Source organism: Daktulosphaira vitifoliae, unplaced genomic scaffold (genome assembly GCF_025091365.1).
Source record: "Daktulosphaira vitifoliae isolate Bord-2020 unplaced genomic scaffold, ASM2509136v1 Scaffold_4, whole genome shotgun sequence".
NCBI lineage: Eukaryota > Metazoa > Arthropoda > Insecta > Hemiptera > Phylloxeridae > Daktulosphaira > Daktulosphaira vitifoliae.
The window spans coordinates 831106-837274 of record NW_026099575.1 but is presented as its reverse complement, the minus strand read 5'-3'; the positions used below and the strand labels follow the sequence as shown (position 1 = coordinate 837274).

Genomic DNA, 6169 nt, shown 5'->3' with positions numbered 1-6169 from the left:
TTACGCATTCCATAAAACGCCCACGTAAAAGATTCTATCACATTAACCAATCAAATACAGCAAAAAATATTTCAAGAATCTCACCAGAGATCGCTAAACCAGTTTTGCGGGCTATAATAAGGCTATTTTCCCCCAAATTCCGGGATTCGCTTCTCTTACAGTGGTTCTTTTACTGCGTGATTCTTTCGCGGTTTCTGAATATCCCTCTAGCACTGGGTCGCCTTGCCATTCTATCTCTGTATCTTTACGGCTCTCTGCAACTCTCAACCAAGATACACAAAGTGAATGTGCGTGAGTTGATGTTTCATTCTTAGTTACAATTCTATATAAAATCTGCACTATTTTTACCCTCTTTCGTAATTACTGAAAATATTATACATCTTATTTTCGGTCGAATACTTTTGGTGATATAAATATTCTAACACATATAAAATATTGGTGTTTATTTATTTATTTTTATCTACATTTATATATATATATATATAAGCACACTAAAAGGTTACATGACTAGATGGCATTGTGTTGTAGTAATACAAAAATAAGCAAAAAGATGTTGTTTGGATATTTAATTTGACCAATGTTGGATGTTAGGGATTTGGTCAATTCAGGAGCAACGAGGTTCTATCGGGGTTGTAGAGTCCGAGGGTTTAGAACAATAAAGACAAGTAGATATAAAAAGAATTTATTAAAGTTTCTCTATAGAGATATTACAAATGACCTAACTGGTAAGTACCTGAAATAATACACTGAGGCAACGAAGAGGCGGTGGCCATCTCACGAATACCATGTAATGTGATTATGTATAAGGTACGAACTAATCAGTAACAATTAATAAAATTTGAATATAAATATGAATATATGATCTATTGCTTTATCATTCTTTACTCAGATTATTAATTCTAAATAATTGGGTTAACATAAATTTACTTACTTTTTTATTTGGCTTGTACAAAGATCGTCAAGGTTTGCGTAAATATTTATACTGTCTCTTTTAAATAAATAAAGTGTTAACGCAAAATAATTATATTCAATATCGCTTTAAAATGTACCGACGACAACACGGGGTCGCGGCTAGTTTGTTCAAAAATAAATCAAATAGAAGAATTCTGAATTCCTTATTGAATTCAGGTCTTCAAAAGGAAGAGAGAATTCTGCTCTCTTAGAAAATCAGCGCCTTTTTATATTACTTTTAATTACCCCCATCATGGGTTGTTGCCGTCAACACTTTTAGTGATTTTCAGTTTATTGTGTAAAATTTGAACATAATAATAATAAACATAATAACATGATAATTATTTTTAAGATAAGATGCATAGTATACAATAATCAATTCAACATGTATATACATATATAATAGCTAGTGTACAAATGTGTATATGTTATGACAGATAAATTAGTTATTTGTGTTGTATACAATTGGTATTAAATATAGAGTAATAACTTTTTATTGATAATGTAAGATGCGTAATGCAGAACATTGTTCATATTACGACAGTGTTCTATTACTTATTGAAGCGCCACATCCTGGCTGGACAGAGTACTAGCACAATAATATCATAGTTATACTCCAATTAATTATAAGCGTTCTCTAAAGTGTCTCTCCGCTTATCGACTAGCTATTCTGATCTCTGCCACAGTGCGGTCAATAGGAGTGTAGGACACTTATATAATTTATAACGCATTACTTATTAATATTATTTCGTAATATACATTAGACATTCTAAGGTACTTGATTTGATTGAATTGTATCTATTACTTATTTAAGGGTCACAAATTGGCTGGACAGGGTACTAGTACAATACGGGCAATCGGAGTGTAGGACACTAACATAACTTATCGTGCATAAATCTATAGTACAGTCGCATCTAACCTAGGTCGTCCTACAGGTGATTGAAAAGAAGTAGGCCACATATCATAAGGGTCTTTGCATAAAGACAAAGATATTATTTGAGATCTCGCGTTGGTATATCCAGCTACGAAATACAAATAAATCAGAGTACAAATATTATACTAATCAAATAAACAACTAAAAAGTGTCTCTCCACTTATCGATTAGCTAGTCTGATCTCAGCCACAGTGCGAGCAATCGGAGTGTAGGACACTAGTATAATCTATTGTGCAAAGAACCGAAATTGAGCTCGCATCTACCCTAGATCACTCTTTGGACGACTGAAAAGACGTAGGCCACTTGGAAATAGTTTGTTGCACAGGACAGTTATGTTATTTGAATTTCTTTATTTGCTTTATAAATTATTAAATAATAAATATATTAAAGTAAAACACCATATACACGGTTAAAGACTATACTACACAAATATACAAAAGGGTTTTACAAAAAACAGAGTTATAATAAACTTAGATTTCACCTTGAGTAGATTTGATATAGAATTGTACTAAAAAAGTAGTTACACACGAGTTAATAATAACATAAACCGTATAAATATAATTGCGTACATTAATGCATACACGTATACATCGATAATTGTTGAATAAACTACATCATTCATCTCAAAAGAATATCTGCCTTATCAGGATAGTCAGAGGTAAGTGAAAAATTTGTTTATATAATAAGTTTGTAATAGATCCTTTACTGAAGAATTTTTAGTAATAAATAATTAGAACAAGATAGGTCATTGAGAATAAACCAAAATATTTTTATAAAGAAATACGATACTTGTAACTCGCCGGAAATTAGTGTACGCGTTTCTGTGCAGGAGCTAGGTAGTGACTCTTCTTTGTAATTCCATCTTATTCATATATTAGACGTCTTTACGCAAGCATACATACCCCGAGATCCCTTTCTATTTCAATTTATTGTTATCACTGCCCGGTATCTATAGCCACTTTTACTTTCCATTGCTGCCCATCCTTTTTACACTACGCCCGCTACGATTATTATTTCCTCATTGGCCACCTGTGTTACATTTCCTTCCTTTCACACCTAACAACATCCCTTTGCTACCGCCACTACCATTTTACTTCTTTTTGTTTATTACAGTTGATGGTGTTTCATATTTTTAATATATTTTTTATTAGAACCAAATACTAACACAAAAATCAAAATTTTACTATCCAGTAAGCAAGCTTCTGTATAACTTAATAAAAAATTTATTATATTATAAGTCAAATTATTACCATAATAGTTAATTTATGGATAAACTAATTTTATGATTTCCTGTAAATATTAATATAAAAAGTATTTTCAATGTTTAAAAAAGTAAATTATCATATGCTTACTGTTTTTTATCAGAAATAACATGATTATTCTTTGGTGTCGTATGTGGTGAATGTGAAATTTCTCTATTTGTTTTATTTATACCATTCAATGGAATAATTCGGTCAATTGACTCAATAGTTTTTGTACGGCGATTTAAAAAATTATCAAAATCAAACTATTAAAAAAAAATTAATTTTAGTATATTTATGATAAATGTCTTTACTTTATTAAATTTTATTAACATAGAAGTATACCTCTTGGCTAGTTTTGTTTCTTACACCAAAAATTTCTAATGTTTTCATTAATTTACGCTTTTTATCATTAGGATTTTCTCTCGCTAAATTTTGAAACTCATGTGGAGAAGAATTACTGTTACTAGAATTGTTTCTAAAAAAAGTTATTTTTCAAATTAAAAGTATTTCCTATTAAAAAATTTAATTATGTATCAAATATTATAAGAGGAACTCATGAACAACATAATTTCTTAAAATAACATACTCTGAAGCATACGATACTGATAAATTTGAAATATCAGAAGTTGGCGTTGTAGATCTCATTTCTCGAGCTCTTTGAGCTATTCGATGACTAAATCCAGGACTTGTTACTTCAGCTATATTATAATTTGGTCTGCAAAATAAATTATATAAAATTTTTTATCAATTTAATAATTAATTTTTATACCATACACTTACATAAATGGAGTATTATTTCCATTATTTCTTCGAGAAATAGGCAATTTCTGGTTTAAAATATTAAGAGTTCTTGCCTCAGGACTATTGAGATTTAATGTTTTCCCACTAAGTGGATCCGTAGATTTAACTTTATCTGAATCAGACTTGAAATTAAAAAAATTTAAAAATGAAGAAAACATATCAACAGGATAACAACTATTAAAGTCGAAGATTATATTAGGCAGTCACAAAAAATAATACGCGGAATAGAAAATGACGATTAATAACACATAAGGCCTTGTTTGTAGCATGGACAAATAAGTAAACAACTAAAAAGAAAAGATAAATCAAGTTAAAATTATTAAATTGACGAACGGCAGTGATACAAATCAACATGTTGGTAACCAGGAGCAACTAACANGCAGTGATACAAATCAACATGTGGGTAACCAGGAGCAACTAACCCGCCTAATACTAAAATCCTGCCAAATGTGCAAAATATAACTCGCGTCAATATATATATATATATATAAACATTAATTAATTTGTGTAAAACTTTTGTATCTACGTTGGGGTACTACCGACGTACATTAGTAAAACTCCAAAAGCAGTTTACCAGGAAATTATTCCCACTTGTAAATTAAATAATAATAATGGAAAAATAATATTATGACAACAAAATTACTTATATGTTTTCACAATTATACTTCATTATAATCTACTTATTATTATTCAAAACAACAAGTAGACGAAAGAAAATTTAATAATCTTTAAATGACGTGTTTTTAATAAAAACTACCTATGAATTTTACAAACAATGAGAACAATAGAAACCCGTTTCCTGGCTTACTGAACACCCTGTATAATAAAAATAATTTATAATAACAAACTATAAAAGAGCTGTATATTTCATCACTTCAATGGCTAACGAATAAAAACTTGTAAGGCTTGAGATAACACTTTTCAAAAATATATTTTTTGTTACTTATGAAGAAATTTAGTTTAGAAGGTATATTTCATCAGAGAAAAAAATGTACTTTCCTAAAAATATTTTTGCGTAAAATTCAAATTCAATTAGATTATTGCTAATTAGTAGAAAAAACGAGTATTTATTTAAAAAAATAATTATTACAAAAATATTTTTTTTTTCAAATTATTATTAAAATGTGAAAAGTAATATGTGCAAAATTTAATTTTTAATATATTTTTTTGGTCCTATTAAGTTATTTTTATAAAAGTTTATAATAAAGATAGGTTGAACTTTTTGACAAACATTTTTACTAACTTAACTTGTTGATCTGAAAATGATTTACCTTAGCTAAAAAAAACAATTAAAAAATATTACATTTTCGAGGGTATTTTTTTGACTATACAATTTGTGATTTTTTGACGTATTATTGAATGAAATCAGTTCGATGAAAACTGAGAAAAAGTGGTAACAGACACAAAAAAAAAATAATAAAATCAATATAGTAAAATAATTTCCTTCTATAACAATAATTAATCAATTGTGGCTAATGTTATTTAAAATAAAAATATTATAAATATTTAATTTAATTTTTAGTTAATTACCATTTAAGTATTTCATTAATTATAGATGAAAAAGAGTGTCCTATCTGTCAAGAATTAGGTAGAAAATTCGTGACTTTAATTCCTCGTTTACATAAAGCTTGTAATCTTTGCGCAAACAATTTAATGTTCAATGAAATTTTATTTTGTCCATTCTGCAAATTTGAACTGCTTCAATATCAAAATATGGCTAAATTTTCATTTTTTGATTTATTTTATTAAATAATAAAAATAGATTACTTATGAATAGTATTATTTAAAATTTTAAATATATTTAAATTAACGTTTTTAATTTTAAATATTTTGTCAAGCATTTGTTTCCTAACAAATACCAAACATTAATTTTTAACTTAAAATATTTTTATAGTAAAATGATTACATATTTATTTAGACTTTATAAAAAGATGTATATGTAGAAAAGAGTTATAAGAAGTAACCATGCACCCTTGTAAACATAAAGTTGGAGTTAATTGTGCTGAGAAAAGTTGGGAAAAAGCATTTGTTGCACCCAAATGTCCAGAATGTGACGAATACATTAAATATTTTGATATAAATGGTACGTTATCGATTAGTTTTACTATCTAAACTTTTATTTGTGGGAATTAAAATAATATATCCATAATGATTAAAAAAATAAAATATCTACCACCCATTCAAATATTATACAAATATTCATTAAGTATGGAAAATTATTACTATTTTTCCAATTATT

The 6169-nt window shown here is 27.7% G+C and overlaps 1 pseudogene; it reads right to left on the bottom strand.

Moving 5' to 3' along the window:
• Positions 1-4217, bottom strand: part of LOC126903821 (uncharacterized) — a 7766-nt pseudogene extending 3549 nt beyond the window's left edge.
• Between the last annotated feature and the right edge of the window lie 1952 nt (positions 4218-6169).